Source organism: Pseudophryne corroboree, chromosome 1 (genome assembly GCF_028390025.1).
Source record: "Pseudophryne corroboree isolate aPseCor3 chromosome 1, aPseCor3.hap2, whole genome shotgun sequence".
NCBI lineage: Eukaryota > Metazoa > Chordata > Amphibia > Anura > Myobatrachidae > Pseudophryne > Pseudophryne corroboree.
In genome coordinates, this window is record NC_086444.1 from 81,039,466 (window position 1) to 81,063,335 (window position 23,870).

Consider the following 23,870-nt stretch of genomic DNA (forward strand, 5'->3'; position numbering starts at 1 on the left):
AATCACGAACGGGGATGAAAAACAAAACTTAAAGTGAAAATGCGGCCGCAGGAAAAAAAAACCCTGCCGCGTTTAACTTAGAAAAAAACCCAGCAAAAACACATATGCAAACGACAATGACGGCCGTAAATGTGCCAAAAATAAATGACTGGCATCGACATTGGAAAACACGAAAACAATAAACTCGAATGCTTAGTAACTTGGCGTATATAGTTTCAAAAAGTTGCATGAAAATGCACCCGATACAAGACGAGTTTAAACACTACACAAACCGACACAAACACGAATATTAGTACGTTTTGGCCCTAATGTCCTGGAGGAGGTATATAGATGACATTTTATTTACGTGGAGAGGCAACAAAGATGAGCTGTCAAAATTTTGTAATTTATTTTTTTTAAATGTGAATGACAGAAATATAATTTTAACTTTTTTTTTTTTTTAATTTAATATTTTTATTGAAGAGAAGTCGAATATGCTGGTACAAGACAAACAGGAGATGATGACTCCAAATGAAATATTCAAAATCACATACATGTTATCCCATGGGGAATAACCAAATGTAACATCAACAGGGAAATACATCATCAATACCATATATATATATCGACAACAATTTTTCTATGTTTGAACGAAAAGTAAAGAGAAGGATGGAAGGAGAGAATCAAAGAAGAAGAGAATAAGAGAGAGAGGAAGAAAGGGGAAGGGGGGATGGGAGAGTGGGGGATCATCATAGCAACATACAAGGTAGAGTCATGTCGTGGGAGGTAGCACCCCCTAACTGCAATCTTTACCAACTTTACAACTGTGGACAGTATAATACCTCGTTTGCTTATTGAGACCCATTTGACGGAGGGTATCACACTCCGGCAGTAGAGGGCATAGTATAGGTGAACCAAGGATCCCATATCCTCCTATATTTCTCTGACCTGTCCCGTAAGGAGGCCGTGATTTTCTCCATCATGGAAATATGCCATATTTTAGCTATCAACATGCTCCTAGGAGGGGGAGTGGTTTTTTTCCAATTTTTAGCTATCACACATCTGGCGGCGTGTAGAATTTGGAGTACCAGACTGCTCGCCTGGGTGTCTAAGTTGGACAAAGGTAGGCCCAGGAGGGCCGACCAAGGGCCCAATGCTACTTGCGAGTGGAAAATGGAGCCAATGAGGGTTTCCACCTGGGCCCAGAACGTGCATATTTTGGGGCAGGACCACCAGATGTGCTTAAAGTCTCCAGTCTGGCCGCACCCGCGCCAACACAATGGGGACGACCCGGGAAAAATCTTATGCAGTGTTGCAGGGACCCGATACCATCTAGTATAGACTTTATAGGAATTTTCCTTCACTAAGGAGGAAATTGAGGACTGGGCTACATTTTGCCTGATGATTTCCCATGAGTCCTCTGCAGGGGGTGGGCCAAGGTCCTGTTCCCATTTACGCTCATGGGGAAGTATGTTCGCTGCCTTCAGAGAACGTAGTAGACCATAAAGTATGGAGATAATACCCTGCCGCATGGGAGAATAAATACACAAACGTTCCAGGGGGGTGAGTTGACGTATGACTTGGGATTTTGGAAGGGAGCTCAAAAAAGAACGAATTTGTAAGTACTCATAAAATACAGGTTGAGGGATATCATATTTGTCTCGTAGAGAATGAAGGGAGCGCCAGGAGGAACCTTCTATGAAATCAAACACCAGTCCCGGGCGCGGGCTCAGGTAGAACCACGGATGGGACCGTAAGGTGGAACCAGGGGGGAAATCCTGGTTATCCCAAATGGAGGTGATGGGCGAAGGGAAAGAGGATAAACCATAATGCCGAATGCAGAAACACCACAGGGAGCAGGTGAATTTAGTGGAAGGGGGACACGCTTGCATTGTCCGTATTGATTTGGTCGGCGTAAGTAGGGAAACCAAAGTGGAGACCCCAGCCGCTAAACGTTCGATACGAATCCAGGGTAGGTGGGGCGTTAAGGAAAACCAGGCGACTGCCTGGCTCAGGTGAGTTGCATGGTAGTATTTACGAATGTCCGGCAAACCTCTGCCTCCAGCTAGTGGGTCACGTACCAGAGTAGAGGTCCTAATTCTAGGAGGTTTACCAGACCATATAAATTTTAAGAAGAGTCTCTGCATTCGGCAAAGAGCCTCAGCGGGGATGCGTACTGGAATTGTTTGGATCAGATATAAGAGCCTGGGTAGGATGTTCATCTTTACTGAGACTATCCGTCCAAACCAGGCTATAATCTGCTTGTTCCATGCCTGGAAGTCCGACTCTATGCACTTAAATAAGGCTGGAAAATTCTCAGAGTATAGAGAGTCGTAGGAGTTCGTGATGAACACGCCTAAGTATTTAATTTTTTTGGAGCGCCAAGCAAAATTAAAGTTAACAGCTAGGAGAGATCTGGTATCCTCACTAAGATGCAAGGGGAGGGCCTCCGATTTGGAATAATTAATACGATATCCTGAATAATGAGAGTATGACGATAGGGTTTTAAATAGGTTGGGGATAGAAATGTTGGGAGAAGACAGAGTTAATAGAACATCGTCTGCAAATAATGACAATTTGAACTCCTCGTCGCCGACAGTGATACCCTTAATATCAGGATTAGCCCTAACCATACACGCCAGGGGTTCGATGGTCATAGCAAAAATTAACGGAGACAAAGGACACCCCTGACGTGTACCGTTATTGATGTGGAAGAGGTGCGAGTCTTTACCATTAACCCGAACCCTGGCATATAATTTTAACTTTTAAGGTCCGCAAAGTGACTGTCAGTCTCCTAGATATGAAGAATTTTGTCAAACCAACCGACTCATGCTCATATAAAACAAGCTGTCCTCATGAGATGTGGTTAGATTCAGTTCCTATATCAACATCTTTTTAATGCAAGCAAATGAGATGAAGCATGAAATGTATTTAGAGGTAAAGATAAATCACTTTAAGTCAGTATTAGCATTGGGATTGCTGTACCTGAACCCCATTAATGGACAGATAAGCTCAAATATATTTTTAATCTTGTACGTTTGGTTTTCTACCATCTGTATGTCATTGTTGTATAAACATTTTTAAACCTTTTATTATCCCTGGCTGTGGATTATTAGTTAGGCACGTCCCCAAAAAAGATTTTATACAACTCAGTCTGTTTGTTTAAATTGTGGTAAAAAATGGTACACACTATGTTGCATTTCTGCTTTCTATTTCATATCACTCTATTGGTGGTCATTTGACTGAAGATTACCATGTTAGATAAGTAGTGCCATTTCATAATCAGTATTTTAGTTTGGATGATATTATATATATTTTTGGCGCTCCTATTCTTCACTATTTATATATAAAAAAAAATATATATATATATATATATATATATATATATATACATTTTGTGTGTGTGTACAGAATGCAAGCCTCTCACCATAACATGATGCATATAATACATATGATATGTAAAATTAAACTGATGTGGAAATTCTTAAATAATGGTGGCTTCAAAAAAGTAATGAAAATTAAGTGACTCGGTAGAAGACAAAACTTTGTGCTTTACAAAGTGTAGATAGTTTGGGCACGGCCGTAACTTGGGTAGTGCAAACGGTGCCTTGCACAGCAAGCAGTTTTTGTGTGGACGCACCATCTGCATTTACCCCAATTGGCTGGCCGTGTGTGCATTGCCGGTGACAGCTGCAGCGCTGCCCGCTGTGTTGATTACAACAGGAAGTGATGGGCAGATCGCGTGTCATCTCCGTGTGGTCCACAGTGAGAGAAGTGGAAGTGTTTGGGCTCTACCTGACATAATGTGTATATGGGACTCTACCTAGCATAATGTGTATAAGAGGCTCTATAGTGATGTAATATGTATAAGGGGCTCTACCATGGCATAATGTGTATAAGAGGCTCTATTGTGATGTAATATGTATAAGGGACTCTACCTGGCATAATGTGTATATGGGACTCTACCTAGCATAATGTGTATAAGAGGCTCTATTGTGATGTAACTTGGTACTACTGTGGTGTAATGTGAATAATGGAAACTACTATGTGGTGGGGATCAGTACTAAATCTTGTCGGACGGGATCCTGGCGGTCGGAATACCGACACCGGGATCCCGACTGGCACAATCCCGACAGGGGGACAAGCGCAATGCAGCACCTTGCGGGCACGGTGCCTTGCTACACTTGGCACACTAATTTATTCACCCTCTATGGGTGTTGTGGACACCCACAGATGGAGAATATGTCGGGATTGTGCCGGTCGGGATCCCGGTGTCTGTATTTCGACCGGCGATATTCCATCCGGCGGGATCTTGACCGCATCCCAGGTGGTGTAATGTGACTAATGGACTCTACTGTACAGGGTAATGTGAATTCGTACTCTTCTGTGACCACGCCCTGCCCCATGAAGCCACGCCCCTATATATTTGGGCGCACATCTTTAGCGCTCACTGTCCCTATTTTAAATATGGGGCACGAATTCTCTTTCTGGCACAGGGCACCAAAATGTCTAGTTACGACTCATAGTTTGGGAAGTGAATAGAAATTGGAGACAGGATATGAAACGGATTAGCCAAGAGCTGGATTGTTGTAAATTGAGTAAGTATGTTGTTAATGCATACAAACGTTTGTTATCTAATTCACTTGTGCAATTATATTACTTCTCCTTTTTTAGGCTTTAATAAGTAGCTTATGTCACAAAACCACACTTAGAGACACACGCCTGGGGAAAAGAAGTAGGTGCGACATTGCTACTCCTTATTCTAAACTTTGTTCTTAAATTGTAAATTGGATTTTAGAGGAATTGTAACTGCCAACTAATGTCTTACTATAGATACCATGTCAGTGGTCACCCAACAGCCTGGAATTGCCCCATCTGGAGTTATATCGGCTACTGGAGAATGGAGCTCCAAGCTATGTGACTGCTGTGAGGATTGTGGCATCTGTACGTATACAGTTAGAAATATAACCTGTAATTGCTGCATCCTTCTCTCCTCTTGTCTAACTTCAGCTATTTCGTGCAGCACAGTTTGAAAACGGGTGGTCTTCAGTTTGCCGGCGGCCGGGCTCCCGAAGACCAGCATACCGGCGCCGGAAACCCGACCGCCGGCATATGACAGCTTTTCTCCCTCTTGGGGGTCCACGACCCCCCTGGAGGGAGAACAGGTAGCGTGGCCCACTGTGCCCGCAAGGGGCTCATTTGCACTCGCCCAGCTGTCGGTATGCCGGCGGTCGGGATTCTGGCCGCCGGGAGCCCGACCGTTGACATAACATACTACACCCTTGGAAAACAAGCTAGTAAAAGCAGGAACAGTCTATTCCGTTATATGTATGTATATTTGGCTTGTGAAGAAAGTTTAGGGTTCGAAACATTGTGGAAGATTTATCAAAAGTTGGAAAGAGATAAAGTACCAACCAATCAGCTCCCAAGTGTCATGTTTCAAACACAGCATGTAACATAGCAGGTAGGAGCTGATTAGTTGGTACTTTATCTCTCTCCAAACTCATACATCTCATCATTATTGTTTTACAATTCTTAGAAGCAATCTGAGTTCACACATTTTCTTATGCCCCCCCCAGCAGCAGAGAAAATATTTATTTTACAAGGATACCCTTTAACTTTCAGCCCTCTGAATTTCAGACATAGGCCAATATTTACTAAGAATTCGAGTTTGTCCGATTTGTGTTTTTTTTCTAAGTCCCAATCCGGGAACTCACTAAGCACCAATCTTGGCAGTGTTTGGACTATTCGTAATGATTTGATTTGCAAAGTTCCGAAATACGAATTAATAGACCATCGGTCAAACACGGCTGTTATTTCATACAATACGGGCATTCACTAATCATTCGTATTTGGGTGTTAGTTTCTGAGTGCTCAAGTGCGGGTCTGTTTTTTTTTCGAATCGTTAAAAAAAGCAGCAAAAAAATAGACCTGCTTTTTCCAGTCGAGTTTGGATAACCATGCACGGATCAGTGAGATCTGTGCATGGTTATCTATGGGAAAGGGTCTGTTTAGTGTAAAAACTGAAGAAAAAAAAATTGCGTGTGGTCCCCCCTCCTAAGCATAACTAGCCTCGGTCTCTATGAGCCGGTCCTGGTTGAAAAAAATATGGGGATAAAAATGACAGGGGTTCCCCCATATTTCTCTAACCAGCACCGGGCTCTGCGCCTGGTCCTGGTTCCAAAAATATGGGGGACAAAAAGCGTAGGGGTCCCCCGTATTTTTTTAAACCAGCACTGGGCTCCACTAGCCAGGTACATAATGCCACAGCCGGGGAACACTTTTATACTGGTCCCTGCGGCCCTGGCATTACATACCCAACTAGTCACCCCTGGCCGGGGTAGCCTGGAGGAGTGGGAACCCCTTAAATCAAGGGGTCCCCCCCTCCAGCCACCCAAGGGCCAGGGGTGAAGCCCAAGGCTGTCCCCCTCATCCAAGGGCGGCGGATGGGGGGCTGATAGCCTTTTTAAAAAATGTGAATATTGTTTTTAGTAGCAGTACTACAAGTCCCAGCAAACCTCCCCCGCAAGCTGGTACTTGGAGAACCACAAGTACCAGCATGCGGTGGAAAACCGGGCCCGCTGGTACCTGTAGTACTACTACTAAAAAAATACCCCCAAAAAAACAGGACACACACACCGTGAAAGTATACGTTTATTACATACATGCACACCTCCATACATACATACATACTTACCTATGTTCCCACGAGGCTCGGTCCTCTTCTCCATGTAGAATCCTTGGGGTACCTGTGAAAAAAATTATACTCACATAATCCAGTGTAGAATCAGACCTTTGTATAATCCACGTACTTGGCAAAATAATAAAATGGAAACCCGACCACGCACTGAAAGGGGTCCCATGTTTACACATGGGACCCCTTTCCCCGACTGCCAGGACCCCCCCTGACTCCTGTCAAAGAGGGTCCCTTCAGCCAATCAGGCGAGCGCCACGTCGTGGCACTCTCCTGATTGGCTGTGTGCTCCTGTAGTGTTTGTGAGGCAGCACACGGCACAGATACAATGTAGCGCCTATGCGCTCCATTGTAGCCAATGGTGGGAACTTTGTGGTCAGCGGTTGACCGAAAGTAACCTCACCGCTGACCACAAAGTTCCCACCATTGGCTACAATGGAGCGCATAGGCGCTACATTGTATCTGTGCCGTGTGCTGCCTCACAAACACTACAGGAGCACACAGCCAATCAGGAGAGTGCCACGGCGTGGCGCTCCCTGATTGGCTGAAGGGACCCTCTTTGACAGGAGTTAGGGGTGGTCCTGGCAGTCGGGGAAAGGGGTCCCATGTGTAAACATGGGACCCCTTTCAGTGCGTGGTCGGGTTTCCGTTTTATTATTTTGCCAAGTACGTGGATTATACAAAGGTCTGATTCTACACTGGATTATGTGAGTATAATTTTTTTCACAGGTACCCCAAGGATTCTACATGGAGAAGAGGACCGAGCCTCGTGGGAACATAGGTAAGTATGCATGTATGGAGGTGTGCATGTATGTAATAAACTTATACTTTCACGGTGTGTGTGTCCTGTTTTTTGGGGGGTATTTTTTTAGTAGTAGTACTACAGGTACCAGCGGTCCTGGTTTTCCACCGCATGCTGGTACTTGTGGTTCTCCAAGTACCAGCTTGCGGGGAGGTTTGCTGGGACTTGTAGTACTGCTACTAAAAACAATATTCACATTTTTTAAAAAGGCTATCAGCCCCCCATCCGCCGCCCTTGGATGGGGGGGACAGCCTCGGGCTTCACCCCTGGCCCTTGGGTGGCTGGAGGGGGGGACCCTTGATTTAAGGGGTTCCCACTCCTTCAGGGTACCCTGGCCAGGGGAGACTAGTTGGATATGTAATGCCAGGGCCGCAGGGGCCAGTATAAAAGTGTTCCCCGGCTGTGGCATTATGTACCTGGCTAGTGGAGCCCGGTGCTGGTTTAAAAAATACGGGGGACCCCTACGCTTTTTGTCCCCTGTATTTTTGGAACCAGGACCAGGCGCAGAGCCCGGTGCTGGTTGATTAAATATGGGGAAACCCCTGTCATTTTTATCCCCATATTTTTTCAACCAGGACCGGCTCAAAGAGCCCGAGGCTCGTTGTGCTTAGGAGGGGGGACCCCACGCAATTTTTTTTTTATTTTTTAAGACTTTAAACAACTTTTTAAGGTACACAATGAAGCCTTGCACGGATCTCACAGATCCGTCCGGGATTCCTTGTGTTTTGTCAGGCAGTGTTTTACTCATCACTCCCGTAAAACACTGCCTGATATTACGAATCACATCGACATCGGAAAAAACGATTGTGCAAAACTCGGCAGCTTAGTGAATGATCGTATCAGGATTCAAAAAGTTGCAGTAAAATGCAACCGATACCATTCGAGTTCAAACACCCTTCAAAACGGCAAAAACACGAATCTTTGTAAATATACCCCATAGACTCAATATTCTGGTAAAATCCAGACAATAATGAAACTTATTATCCCGTCACCAAATAACTGAAATCCTTTCCCGAGTCCTTTAAAAGTTTAGTGATGTTTATATTTGTAAATGATTAAAACAATGTGCCATTGTGTCAGGGTTGCACTGTCTGTTTACATTAATTATTATAATAATTATGGAATTGTTTTATTTTGAGTGCAAAATTCATGCAAGTCACAATAAAAAGTGTTTTTGCAATTCCAGGTCTTCTTGGGCTTTGCTGCCCAACATGCTTTGGATGCTATGTGGCTAGTAAATATGGAGAACCCTGCCTTTTACCCTTAGTTCCAGGAACAATGACTGCGATGCGCACCCACATGCGTCTCTCATATGGCATTAGAGTGAGTATTCATGCCGCTTTCCATTGTACAGAGTATGTGAAATAAATGTCATCTGTAACCGCAATCTCAACTGCAATATAATAGGTAACACTGCTCTGAGTGGGTGAGATACTGCTGCCTGAAAACTCGTTTTTAAAAAAGCTAGAAAATAGATTGTAATGACACTATCAAAAAAATATAAGAATAAAAAAACATATAAATGAAGTTGTCCAACTACAGAGAGCTGCTGTTTCATAAAGCATTGGTATGACCCATTGCCAAAAACAGGGTGTAGTATGGTATGCCGGCGACCGGGCTCCCGGCGACCAGCATACCGGCGCCGGGACCCCGACCGCCGGCATACCGACAGCGTGGCGAGCGCAAATGAGCCCCTTGCGGGCTCGCTGCGCTCGCCACGCTGAGGGGCACGGTGGCGCGCTACGCGCACCACGCTATTTATTCTCCCTCCAGGGGGGTCGTGGACCCCCATAAGGGAGAATATGTGTCGGTATGCCGGGTGTCGGGATTCCGGCGCCGGTATACTGTGCGCCAGGATCCTGACATTCGGCAAACAGAAGACCACCCCCAAAAACAACCTTATAAATATATAAAACAGAAGTAGAAGAACACACTTGCAACTGTTATAAACACCTCTGTACATACGGGTGTGATTACTGTGATATGTAATGCCGGCGGTTGTGATGCCGGTGATCACATGACCGACCCCTGCATCCCGACTTTTAGAATGCTGATTTACCCCACCCCTGCCCCCTACCCTGGCGACTAGGGCTAAGATAGTGGGGGTGGCGGCTACGGCTAAGTCACAGGGGGTGGCAGCTTGGGCTAAGACTCGGGGGGGGGGGGGGGTGAGGGCTACGGCTAGCCCCTCCTCTAGTGCCTAAGCCTACCCCCCCGGGCCCTAACCCTAACCCCAATACTTACCTTCGGGATGTCGGTGGTCAGTGTACTGGCTCTGGAATTCCGTGTGGTGTCAGGATTCCGGCGCCTGTCACATGACCGCCGGCATCCAGACCGCTGGGTTGCTGACCGCATCCCGTATATACAGATGTGTCATGCAAACGCGCAGCTGTATGCTGGAGGAAGGGCTGATACTAGCAATGGCACAAGTCGCAGACACTAATGAGGCTGCAGCATTGTCCAACTTAGAATCAGCCCCATACTTACTATTGAACTGACCATGCAGCATGCACAATAATAGGGGAATTCAATTGGGTGCAAGGTTTTCACTGCAAAAATAAATACATTGCAGACATCGCATTCAATTTTGGTATCCAATAAAAAAAATGTACTGCGCAAGTGGAAAAAAAATCGGTTCAGTGGTCTCTGTGGCTCGCACCCCCCTTGTGACGCCACCGCTATCCCACATGAGTCAGACCATAGTCTTCCCATGAACCATGGTCACATCTATAATGGGTGCAGTGTATGCAGTGCACATGGGCCCCTGGGTCCAGGAGGGGGGCCACACTGCACACCCTGCACCCATGTTCAATTACTTACCTCTCTGGAGTCCCACGTTGGTGTTGCTGCTGCAGCAGAAATCATTCGAAAATGGTGCTGCATCCATTTTCCCAGTGATTCGCTTATGCGCATGTGCAATAGAGATTAGTCTCTAAGAACATAGAGGATGCAGAGTCTACTACGCCACAGAGCGAGGGGGGGCCACGGAGTGTGCACATGGGCCCCCTCCACTCTTAAACAGCTCCTACCATGAGCCGATGCAGATGGGGTTCGTCAGCTGGGCCAATCTTATGTGTTCTACATAACAAACTCCAATCAAGGCAGAGTTGTGCTGAGTGGTCAATCCCAAATCTATGAATAGGGCCATAAAAACAATTGAATATAAATATCATAATGCAATTGAGACACATCGGGGTGAGAAACACTCATTATGCCAGACTTTAGACAACGTAATATGTCGGTATTCTCTACTTGGTCAAGATTGCCTTGTAAGACTGGGACTCAGTCACTATAGTGAGACCTAGAAAGTAGTCTGAAAGGCACGTGTACTGTCATGTTGAGTGATACATCTATACAGGGGTGGATTGGCATGGAAAACCAGCCCAGGAAATTTATGGAAGCAGCCCTAAGGGGTGTGTGGTCTGATGAGGAAGTGGGGTCTGCTGAGGGGGGCGGGATCGATCCTCATAGGGCCTAATTGTACACAGTTGTGGCCTTCCTTGCATCTTTTGTTGTAGTGGTGTCTGAGACCAGGGACGGATTTGGAACTGAACATTTTGCAGAAGTGGCCCGATATGGGCAGCACAACAGGTATAACATAATGTGTAGCCGTACGGCCTACCAGGAGTCTTCCTGGTGAGCCCTATGGCCAATCCGCCCCTGCCTCTATATGTAATATGAATTGTGATATTCTGAACTGAATGAGTTAAATAGGGTTTACACATATCATTTTGATGCAACACTTTGACTGTAACCGTTTTTGAGAAATTGTCAAAATGTGTGAGGAATGGGCAGGAAGCCGTTTCATTGCAGCAAGCAAACATCCTGTTATTACATAGAAGAGCGTCCTCACAAGGTGTGAATTGTGTAAAAATGGAGAATAATTCCATGTTGCAATTGTTTTAACAAAAAAAGACATTGACCAAAAGTGTTTAGATTTTGAGTAAACCTTATTATATTTTGTGAAAGAAATTAAAAGTTTAATTATATGTATGTAATAGAAATCTCTAGAGAGACACTTACAGTTAGTATTACAGAAACCCCTGCCCTTCTGGAAATTGGTATTTGATGCGCAATGTGTGTGTGTGTGTGTGTGTGTGTGTGTGTGTGTGTGTGTGTGTGCGTGTGTGTGTGTGTGTGTGTGTGTGTGTGTGTGTGTGTGTGTGTGTGTGTGTGTGAATATAATATATATATATTTATTTATTTTCCATATTCTATGATATTTTATGAGTTATATTGTATATATTTTACTCTACTGACTGACTCACCTACCTCACATGATTTAATGATAAGTTAACACCTCTCATTTCACATACACATGACAAACTATGTTCATCCTACATCATATTTTTTTCTTTTCCCCCAATTACTGCTTCCATTTTTTATCCTTTATAGCAATTTAGAAGGAAGCTGCTAACTCTCTGTTTCATTTCAGGCTAATGAATTATAATCCATTTTTTCATGCAAAACGTACCCTGTTTTTGCACAAAAACACATAGGATCTGGCATACATTCCCGGACCTACAGTATGAGTAAAAAACGTCAGTCACATTAGCAAACCTCAGCAGTGATAGGTAAAACTAAGGAAAACAGAAACAGAAAACAACAAGGGGAAGGTATCTGTTTTATTTTACAGCATAACCTCTTATTGGTAAGGAAAACATGAAGGCATTATCCATCTCTTAAGGATTCCTTAGTCCAATAAGTTTAGTGCAGATGAAACATAGAAACATAGAATGTGATGCCAGATAAGAACCACTTGGCCCATCTAGTCAGCCCCTTTTTTAACCGTATTGTAACCTCAAACCCTATTTGATCCTTATTTCTTTGTAAGGATATCCTTATGTCTATCTCTGCTGGGAGGCTGTTCCACTTGTCCACTACCCTTTCTGTGAAGTAATTTTTCCTCAAATTTCCCCTGAACTTACCTCCCTCCAGTCTCAGTGCATGTACTTGTGTTCTAATACTTCTCTTCAAGAAGAAAGTTTCCCTCCTGCTCTAAGTCAAAACGTTGATATATTTGTATGTTTCTATCATGACCTCTCTTTCCCTTCTCTGCTCCAAACTATACATGTTATGATCCTTTAGTCTTTCCAGGTAAGTTTAGTGATATAGGCCATGCACCATTTTAGTTGCCCTTCTTTGTACAGTCTCTACTGTTTTAATAACCATCTGAAGATATGGCCTCCAGAAGTGAACACAGTATTCTAGATGAGGCCGTACCAATGACCTATACAGTGGAATTAATACTACTTTCTTTCTGCTGCTGATTCCTCTCCCTATGCGACCAAGCATCTGATTAGCCTTCCTCATTGCTTTGTTACATTGCTTACCTGCCTTTAAGTCACCTGAAATAGTGACTCCTAGATCCCTTTCTCCTCAGTAGTTTCCAGTATAGTGCCATTAATACTATATTCAGCCTTTGGATTTTTGAGACCCAAGTGCATGATTGTACACTTCTTGGCATTAAACTGTAATTGCCACGCTCTTGACCATTCCTCTAGTCTATCTAGATCCTCAATCACTTGTTTTACCCCCCTGGTGTGTCTACCCTGTTGCATACCTTTGTGTCATCTGCAAAAAGGCATACTGTCCCTTTCATACCATTTCCAATGTCACCAATAAAGATATTACAAATGGTATTGATGGGCCATTATTGCTATCTCTGCATTCCTTCCCATAGGCCTGTGACGCGTGTATACTGTATGTTACCCTAACACTAACTTGCTAGCCCATCGTTTTATACCTGCACAACAGACTGAATAAAATCCTCTTCTTGCCTTATTCAGGGTACTATATGCAATGATGGTCTCTTGCTGTGTTTCTGTGGATGGTGCGAGTTGTGTAGAATGGCTCGGGAAATAAAACGCCAGCAAGGTTAAGCTGAAAGGTAGGTCTGAAAAGTGCTTAGTATTCCCTTCAGTGCAAATACCCTTTCTGTCCTGTCGTCCCTTAACTGTGCATTGCCTAATTACTTGTAAGTCCCATAGTTTCTATTACTGTCGAGTCACAAATGAAAAAGCAGAACTACAGTAAAAATCTAATTATTGCAGTATGAACCTGACGTTTTTGTTGCTAAAGAAAGTAACATATGGAGGCTTACTTGGAGCTGAATGTACACTAGTTGGCTGAGGACCAAGTAGAACACTCGATATAATGATTTCCCAGGGGGGCGCCAATATTTACCAATTATAAATGTCCATTGACAATGACCACCATATTAATCAATATCCACTGACATTTTATTTATTATTTATTAAAAGTTTCTTATATAGCGCAGCATATTCCATTTCGTTTAAATTACTTCCACGTGGAAAAATGCTGTGTCTGCCACAATGGGATGCACCTGGGATTTCCTGATATAAGGGTTTCCAGGGCAGAGTCACCTTGCTCTTGATGGTGGAATAGCTACCCAAGTGATAGGCCAGGTTGTGTGGGTTAGACTAGGGACCACTGGAGCCTATCAAGAGTCTGCCACGCTGAGAGTGCCTGTATGCTACTGCCTGTAATACCGACTGCATATGGATTTAACTTGCTATGTGGTGACCTGCTGTTCAAAATAAACACCGAAAGTGTTCATCTGAGTCCCCGTGTTTGTGATCCTTGTCACAATATATATATACTATATATATATACAGTATATATATATATATATATATATATATATACATTCCTTCCCAACACAAAAAAACAAAATCAGGGGTGCACTCACCAGTTTTCATCATTCTTAGTTTATTGAATGCTTCAATCAATTAAAAAGTAGGGGTGTGCACCGGCCACTTTTCGTGTTTTGGTTTTGGATCTGGATTGGTTTTGCCAAAACCACACTTGCGGGTTTTGGTTTTGGATCTGTATTTTTTTTTAAAAGCATAAAAACAGCTAAAATCACAGATTTTGGGTTTGTTTTTTTTGTTCATATGCTATTATTAACCTCAATAACATTCATTTCCACTCATTTCTAGTCTGAACACCTCACACCTCACAATATTGTTTTTAGGCCAAAAGGTTGCACCGAGGTAGCTGGATGACTAAGCTAAGCGACACAAGTGGGCGGCACAAACACGTGGCCCATCTAGGAGTGGCACTGCAGTGGCAGTCAGGATGGCAATTTGAAAAACTAGGCCACAAAGAGCACATAAGGCAAAGAAAAAAGAGGTGCAAGATGGAATTGTCCTTGCACCCTTATGTTGTATAAAGAGGACATGCACACTTTAACAAACCCATCATTTCAGCGCCAGGGTCTGCAACACGACTGTGGCTGAAATAATTGCTTCGTTTGGACCCCCACAAAACAAGCTGGCAATGCTCCAAAGAGCATATAATACATAGAAAAGAGGTGCAAGCTGGAATTGTCCTTGGGCCCTCCCACCCACCCTTATGTTGTATAAAGAGGACACAAACACTTTAACAAACCAATCATTTCAGCGCCAGGGTCTGCCACACTGCTGTGGTTGAAATGATTACTTTGTTTGGTCCCCCACAAAACAATCTGGCAATTAATCTGTCCCTGCACAAACTGGCTTTACAGAGGCAAAATGTTGTCCTCATTCTCATTGACCGATTCTTCACCCTTTTCACTGTGTATATCCTCCTCCTCACAGAGTATTAATTTGTCCCAGCTGGAATCCACCACTACAGGTCCCTCTGTACTTTCTGGAGGCTGGTCTTCCCAGAAGAATTGATAATTCATTTTGATGAACATCATCTTCACCACATTGTGTGGAAGTAACCTCCTACACTTATCGCTGACAAGGTTACTGGCTGCACTAAAAACTCTTTCGGAGTACACAATGGAGGGGGGGCAACTTAGGTCAAATAAAGCCAGTTTGTATAGGGGCCTCCAAATTGCCTCTTTTTCCTGCCAGTACAGGTACGGACTGTCTGACATGTCTACTTGGATGCTGTCACCGATGTAATCCTCCACCATTCTTTCAATGGTGACAGCATCATATGCAGTGACAGTAGACATGTCAGAAATTGTTGGCAGGTTCTTCAGTCTGGACCAGATATCCAAAGTTGGTCCTGCCTTCCCTGCATCACAGCCAGCGGGTTGGATAGGAATCAGATATCTAAGTTGTTTCCTGGCAGCCCCAGTTGCTGGAGAAAATGAAGAAGGAGCTGTTGCCGTGTATTCCACTTCAGCTGACAGTGTTTTCACCAGGAGGTCTTTGCAGGCTTGTGTCTGCCGGAAAGAAAGACACCACATAGGATTTAAACCTAGGATCGAGCACGGTGGCCAAAATGTGGTGCTCTGATTTCAACAGATTGACCACCCTCAGATCCTGGTAAAGCGAATGAAGGGCTTCATCCACAAGTCCCACATACCCTGCAGAATCGCTCCGTCTTAGCTCCTCCTTCACTTTCTCCAGCTGTTTCTGCAACAGCATGATGAGGGGAATGACCTGACTCAAGCTGGCAGTGTCTGAACTGACTTCACTTGTGGCAACTTCGAAGGGTTGGAGAACCTTGCACAAACTCCACTGCGCTTGAGTCAGGTGCATACCCCCTCCTTTGCCTACGTCATAGGTGGATGTATAGGCTTGAATGGCCTTTTGCTGCTCCTCCATCCTCTGAAGCATATAGAGGGTTGAGTTACAACCTCTTGCTTCAGGTGATGGCAGGGCAGGTTCAAGAGTGTTTGCTGGTGCTCAAGTCTTTGGCATGCATTTGCTGAATTTGCGAAAGTGTCCCGAAATTTTTTGGGCCACTGAAAGTATCTCCTGCACAGCTCTGTTGTTTCTCAAAAAATGCTGCACCACCAAATGTATTGTGTCAGAAAAACATGGGGCATGCTGGAATTTGCCCTGATTTAATGCCCGCACAATATTGGTGGCATGTGTCTGATATCACAAATCTCCAGGAGAGTCTAAGTGGGGTAAACCATTGGGCGATGATCTCCCTCAGTTTCTCTAAGAGGTTGTCGGTGGTGTGCCTGTTACTGAAACCGGAGATACACAGCGTAGCCTGCCTAGGAACGAGCTGGCGTTTCTGAGATGCTGCTAGTGGTACTGCTGCTGTTGTTGCTGCGCAAGGCAATACATCTATCCAGTGGGCTGTCACAGTCATATAGTCCTTAGTCTGCCCTGTTCCACTTGTCCACATGTCCATGGTTAAGTGGACAGTGGGTACAACTGCGTTTTTAGGACACTGAGGACATTTTTTCTGACGTCTCTGTACATTCTCGGTATGGCCTGCCTAGTGAAGTGGAATCTAGACAGGATTTGGTACCGGGGACACATTACCTCCATGAATTGTCTAAGGGGCAGATTTATTAAGCCTGGTGAAGTGATAAAGTGGAAGGTGATAACGCACCAGCCAATCAGCTGCTAATTCTCAAGTTACAGGCTGGGTTTGAAAAATGACAGTTAGGAGCTGACTGGCTAGTGCTTTATCACCTTCCATTTATCACTTCACCAGGCTTATAAAACTGCCCCTAAATCCCACTGCACTAATGGCAGATACCGGACACACGTCTAACACCAACATAGCTGTCAAGGCCTCAGTTATCCGATTTGCAACAGGATGACTGCTATCGTACTTCATCCTCCTCGCAAAGGACTGTTGGACAGTCAGTTGCTTAGTGAAAGAAGTAGTGGTGTTTCAACTTCCTCTCCGGGATGATGAACGACTTCCAGCAGCTACAGAAGCAGCGGCGGCAGCAGTAGGCGTAGCAATGCTGGACCCTCCGGAGGAATCCCGGATAGGAGAGGAGTCAGTCATGCCAGTGACATGGCCTGCAGGACTACTTCCAATCCTGATTGAGGAGGAAATTGATGAGGAGGGAGTTGGTGGCGTGGTTTGCAGGCGCTTGGATACATCAGGACAAAGGGATTTAGGTGTCCCTGGACTGCTTACGGTTTTAGCCACAGTTTCTGAACTTGACAGTGACTTTTTATGAACGCGCTGCAGGTGACGTATAAGGGAGGATGTTCCTAGGTGGGTAACATCCTTACCCCTACTTATTACACCTTTACATAAGGTACATATGGCAAGACAGTAGTTGTCTGGATTTGGATAGACATAATTCCAGACCGAAGAGGTGGATTTTTTTGGTCTTCTGCCCAGGCATGACGATGGGCTTATTCATTTATTCATCCCATGAACAACAACTGTGTCCCCCCCCCCAGTGCCTGATTTAAACAAACCACATCACCATCAGAATCCTCCTCATCAACTTCCTCCTCAGCGCCAGCAACACCCATATACTCATCCTGGTGTACTTCAACAGTGACATCTTCAATTTGAATATCAGAAACTGGACTGTAGGTGCTCCTTCCAGCACTTGCAGAGGGCGTGCAAATGGTTAAGGAGCGGTCTCTTCCCATCCAGTGTTGGGAAGGTCAGGCATCGCAACCGCCGACACACTTGGACTCTCCTTGGGGATTTGTGATACCATCTTAGAATGCACAGTTCTTTGCTCTGCTTTTGCCTGCTTAACTCTTTTCATTTTTCTAGCGGGACGATGAGGGCTTCCATCGTCATGTGAAGCTGAACCACTAGTCATGAACATAGGGCAGGGCCTTAGCCATTCCTTGCCACTCCGTGTCATAAATGGCATATTGGCAAGTTTATGTTTCTCCTCAGATGATTTAAATTTATTTTTTGGGTCATTTTACTGAACTTAGGCTTTTTGGATTTTACATGCCCTCTGCTATGACACTGGGCATTGGCCTTGGCAGACGACGTTGATGGCATTTCATCCTCTGTGTCATGACTAGTGGCAGCAGCTTCAGCACTAGGAGGAAGTGGCTCCAAATTTTTGTTCTCCATTATTTTTCTGGAGTTATATAACAATATGCAACACAGGAGAGTGTACCCCTAAACCACACACACACACACACACACACACACACACACACACACACACACACACACACACACACACACACACAGCAAAGCCTGTAAAAATTATTTGGATAATAACCCTTTTATTTGGAGTTATTATAATAATATGCAGCACAGGAGAGCGTACCCCTACACCACACAGGGCAAACCCTGTAAAAATTATTTGGATTAAATATTAATAACCCCTTTATTTGGAGTAAATAATATACAGCACAGGACAGCTCCGCTGTACTTCTACGGCAGTACCGCTGGACTTATACGACTGTACCGCTGGACTTATACGGTTGTACTGCTGGACTTATACGGCAGTACCACTGGACTTATACGGCTGTACCACTAGACTTATATGGCAGTACCATTGGACTTATACGGCAGTACCGCTGGACTTATAAAGCAGTACCACTGGACTTATACGGCAGTACCACTGGATTTATATGGCAGTATCACTGGACTTATACGGCTGTGCCAATGGACTTATACGGCTGTGCCAATGGACTTATATGGCTGTACCAATGGACTTATACGGCAGTAACGCTGGACTTATACGACTGTACTACTGGACTTATACGGCTGTACTGCTGGACTTATACGGCAGTACCACTGGACTTATATGGCAGCACCACTGGACTTATATAGCAGCACCACTGGACTGGACTTATACAGCAGCACCACTGGACTTATACGGCTGTACCGCTGGACTTATACGGCAGTAACGCTGGACTTATACGACTGTACTACTGGACTTATACGGCTGTACTGCTGGACTTATACGGCAATACCACTGGACTTATATGGCAGCACCACTGGACTTATATGGCAGCACCACGGACTGGACTTATACAGCAGCACCACTGGACTTATGGCAGCACAGGACACCACCACTGGACTGATGCAGCACAAGACACCACCACTGGACTGATACAGCACAAGACAGCATCATCATAAAAAAGAGGTGTTTTGTATGGAACCAATGCTGCACCGAAAGAGGAGTAATGATATGCCACCCACAACCCTAGAATGTGAGCTCTGTGGTGGAAGCTCTCAATGCATACAATGGATCCAATCAGCTTTACAACCCAGGTGATTGGACACAGTTTTATTAAAGGTTTTTTTATGATGTAAGTTCAAAATCTTTATATTGTACATATATTTTATTGAATATCATGAATAAATATCAGATGTTCTATTAATTGAAGGCATTCGGTGGCATAATGTGGGTGTTTGCTCTGGTGTAAGGGTATCTTCCAGATAAATACTCGGCTGAGTTTAACCAAGCGTTGGGTTAAAAGTTCCATCCAACAATGGTCCCAGGCTGGTATTCCAATCAAGTCCTGCAAGAACACATTTGAATACTAGGACACTTGTCTTTGAGACCTTTATGGACTTCTTTGTCGACAATTATATTTGAAGTCATAGCGCCCTCTGGTTCTCATATCTTCACACATATATATATATATATATATATATATATATAGTGGAAATCTCATGGACCGTCACTCCCTTTAGCGTAGACGATTCTGCTCCGGTGACTGGATAAACATAGGCACAATGCTGGATAGGAAAAAACAGCGGCACTCGGAGGCTTTTAAAAGTGCAAAAAATTTATTAAAGCATCACAGCATAGAATACCAATGTTTCAGGGCGATTGCACCCCTTTGTCAAGGTGAACAACCTTGACAAAGGGGTGCAGTCGCCCCGAAACGTTGGTATATATATCCCGTGCATAGGCAGAAGTACCTCCCTCCAATATACAAGAGCCACCCCTTATAACAACATGAAGACACATAAGTGCAATAATAACAAATGATTAACTTAAAAACATGTATTATCATAGAGTAACATATATTGGGCCAGATGTAATGACTCCCGAGTTCGGAGGCCATGCAGGATTCCGATGTTGTTTTTTTGAAAAGGGCAATCATTCACAAGGCATGGTTTTGCCTTGTAAGTGGTTGCCTCTTTAAAAAAACATCCCAGTTCGGACAGCATCCCGCACAGCTTCCGATAACATACCGTGTCATTACATCCAGCCCATTGTCTCGTGTAGGTAAAGCATATTATTTAAGCAGTGGCCCTCATTCAGCTTCAGTTGCTGTTTTGATAAATTAGCAAAACTGCACCTGCTTGCGATCACATGCTCGGGTGCTGCCCAGCACAGGGCAAGGCCACCCAGCATGCAAATGGCCGCCCAACGATGTGTTTGCAATTCAATTGCGATTGCTTCACTGACCTCGTAAAACAATGATAGCCTCCTGCCTGCGCAGCCTAGCTGCAAAAGGGAGGCGCACCACCGCCATATATTGCATAGCAGCGTCCACATGTGATGTCACGCAGCTGCCCCGAAAATGGCTCCAACCCACCCCCGTTTTTGCTGTCCCGCCCCTGCAACGCCACTTCGCCACCCATGACTGCCTTGCGAACCCATCTGCCTGTTAATCAGGTAGGTGTTTGCATTACTGAGATGCGATCGCATCTCCCAGGCCACGCTCACGAAGAGCAGGACCTGCGCATGCACAGTGCCCCGGAAACAGAGGAAATGCGATCGCATCTCAGTAGCATAAGCTACTGAATAAGGCCCAGTATACATTAATGAGTGCTATCATGTAGCATACAAGTGACAACACCACGGACAGCGGCGTGCACTCCACTACAACTCAACTTCTGCCCAGTGGAATGCACAGCCTGCCCCAGATGGTGACATTATTAACCGGACGTTCCCATCCTTGGAGTGCTCAAACACCTAATTACATATATAAAGTGCGCTCCAAATAACAGGTCTGGAATATAATCAAGGTTACACCAACAATTAAGCACAACCTTTAATAAAATGTAGTATCAATCTAATACTACACAATATATATTTGTAAAAAATATTCCCATACAAAGTCTAATTTATTATGAACATCATATAGATCACTGACACATTTTAATAGATAATTATTTTACTTGTAATTCTATGAGACCTGGGACAAAATTAACTAAAATTAAATTTTGGTAATTCAAGAGATTTGGCATTCTGTTTCTATGCGATTTCCATTCGATTTGGGTTGAACAGATTTACTAAACCCAAATCGTAAGTCAAATTGATTCTAAAGGCAGATTCAAGTCATATCCCAGTAGAAATCGAATTTCTGAAAAACATTGATGTTTTCCCACAGAACAGCATGAAATCCCCAAATTTACTAATGTTCGATTTGAAATGCACTTCAAAATCGAACCTCAAATCTCCAAATGTTTAGAATGATCTTAGACATTCGATTTTGGCTTCTAAACCCATTACAAAGACAGGAAATTGATAGGGATGACTTTCTAAAGAACCCAAAAACACATAGAGCAGTGTGGAACTAGCAAAAATGGATGCCCAAAGCTATGGTATATTGGGGGTCAATCCGAGTTGTTCGCTCGTTATTTTTTTCTCGCAACGGAGCGATTAGTCGCTAATGCACATGCGCAATGTCCGCAGTGCGACTGCGCCAAGTAAATTTGCTATGCAGTTAGGTATTTTACTCACGGCATTACGAGGTTTTTTCTTCGTTCTGGTGATCGTAATGTGATTGACAGGAAGTGGGTGTTTCTGGGCGGAAACTGGCCGTTTTATGGGTGTGTGCGGAAAAACGCTACCGTTTCTGGGAAAAACGCGGGAGTGGCTGGAGAAACGGAGGAGTGTCTGGGCGAACGCTGGGTGTGTTTGTGACGTCAAACCTGGAACGAAACTGACTGAACTGATCGCAGATGCCGAGTAAGTCTGGAGCTACTCAGAAACTGCTAAGAAGTGTCTATTCGCAATTCTGCTAATCTTTCGTTCGCAATTTTGATAAGCTAAGATTCACTCCCAGTAGGCGGAGGCTTAGCGTGTGCAAAGCTGCTAAAAGCAGCTTGCGAGCGAACAACTCGGAATGACCCCCATTGTGCACCTACCTACACAATGCAAAACACCACCTGACTGGAAAAACCCTGGAGGATCACTCTGAGCACCATCAGCAGCTTCATTAGTTGAATAGAGCACATATTTCTACTTATAGACATCAAAATGTTTTGGTTTTTTTTGCAATAGATTGCGCCAGAGCACAATATTGGGTAATTTTGCTGAAAACTACATTGAAATTTTCCAAAAACATGAGTGAAGTAACTGTCTATCCAGATTCAGCCCATGATGCCTTCATCCTCAGCAATTCATCCCTGTCTGTCAAAAATCTTGTTGGACAAATGCCAGAGGGATGGTTGTTGTATAAGATACCAGTATGTATTAATAAAGCAACTAATAAAGAGGCACATATTGCCACCAAATCCATGACAGAATGTATCTTTTTTAAATAAAAAAAATTATTCAAAATGCATATTTTTATATAATTTTGCCCAAAAAACATTGTGCTCTGCTGCAGTCAATTGCATAATTGCTAAAAAAAATTAACACCCCCCCAAAAAATTTTTTATAATTTTGTTTTCATATTTAAAAACGTGTAAAGAGAGAGTGCATGTGATACATTTGGACCAATAGGAAGCAATGAGGGTGTTCTATTTTACATTAGATTTTTCTGGGGATTTCAATGGGGATTTGAGGTTTGATTTAGAAGGGATTTCATACATATCAATTCTAAATCCCTTCCAAACATGAATCAACATTGAATTCAATTTGAAAATCGAATGCAAAATCGATTTTTAGTAAATAAGGCAAATTTCAAAAAGTTTAGAAACACCAGAAGAAATCGATTTTAATCTATTTGGGAGATACATAAAGGCCTTCCCAAAATCGAATATTAGTAAATATACTTCCTGGAAAACATGACCTGTTTGGGGCCCGAGGACCGAGTTTGAGAACCTATGCCTTGATGTAGCATTTATACAAAATAAGAGCATGACTTGTATTAAGTATGAAATCCTGACGACGAAATTCCGACAGTCAGAATCCCGACCTAGAGCACAGTGTGTCCCCTCGCGGGCTCGCTGCGCTCACCACGCTTTGCGTCCGTAGGCGAAGGATCTATTCCCTCTCGGGTGGTGGTGTGGACCACCACCCAAGTGGAGTTTCTGGATGGTGGTCGTCATTCCAACCGCTGGCATTTCAATGGGTGTTGGGATTTCGGCATCAGGATTTTCTCCCGCTGGGATCCTGTCGGGGATTTAACTGCGTCCCGTATTAATTTATTACTTTTATTAAAACTTTGTAGCTACATTTGAATTTATAATTGCCTGTATATATTTTTTTCCTAGGATTCAAACACAGGATGTGACAACAGAAAGCGACATAATCATAAAAGTGCAAAATCTATTTACTATATGAAGTGATTTGTATAACAAAATATGAAATTGTGAATAACACAAAACTCATTCAAAACAATTGTATTTCTTGTATAAAACATTGGCAAATCATACTGTTACAACTGACCTGTCTGCCTACATTCTTTTCTCTTATTTTTCTCTTATTTAAATGTTGCTAAATTGTATAACTAATAGTATACAGTAAAAATAACGTTGCAGTATTCAGCATCTGGGGGGAAATAAAAACTATTGACAATCTTCTGTGTTTTCTTCTGGATTCCCAGGTATCAA

The 23,870-nt window shown here is 43.8% G+C and overlaps 1 protein-coding gene and 1 long non-coding RNA gene across 3 annotated transcripts in view; one reads left to right on the forward strand and one right to left on the reverse strand.

Moving 5' to 3' along the window:
* Positions 1 to 23,870, reverse strand: part of NADK2 (NAD kinase 2, mitochondrial) — a 298,406-nt gene that overhangs the window by 222,984 nt on the left and 51,552 nt on the right. The window lies entirely within an intron of this gene.
* Positions 4,695 to 23,837, forward strand: LOC134937679 (uncharacterized). Of its 2 annotated transcripts, none has more exons than XR_010180818.1 (5): positions 4,695 to 4,714; positions 4,813 to 4,923; positions 8,662 to 8,798; positions 13,265 to 13,365; positions 23,532 to 23,837. It is a non-coding gene; the product is annotated as an uncharacterized LOC134937679 (long non-coding RNA). The 2 variants fall into 2 exon arrangements; XR_010181255.1 differs by having other exon boundaries at positions 4,696 to 4,718.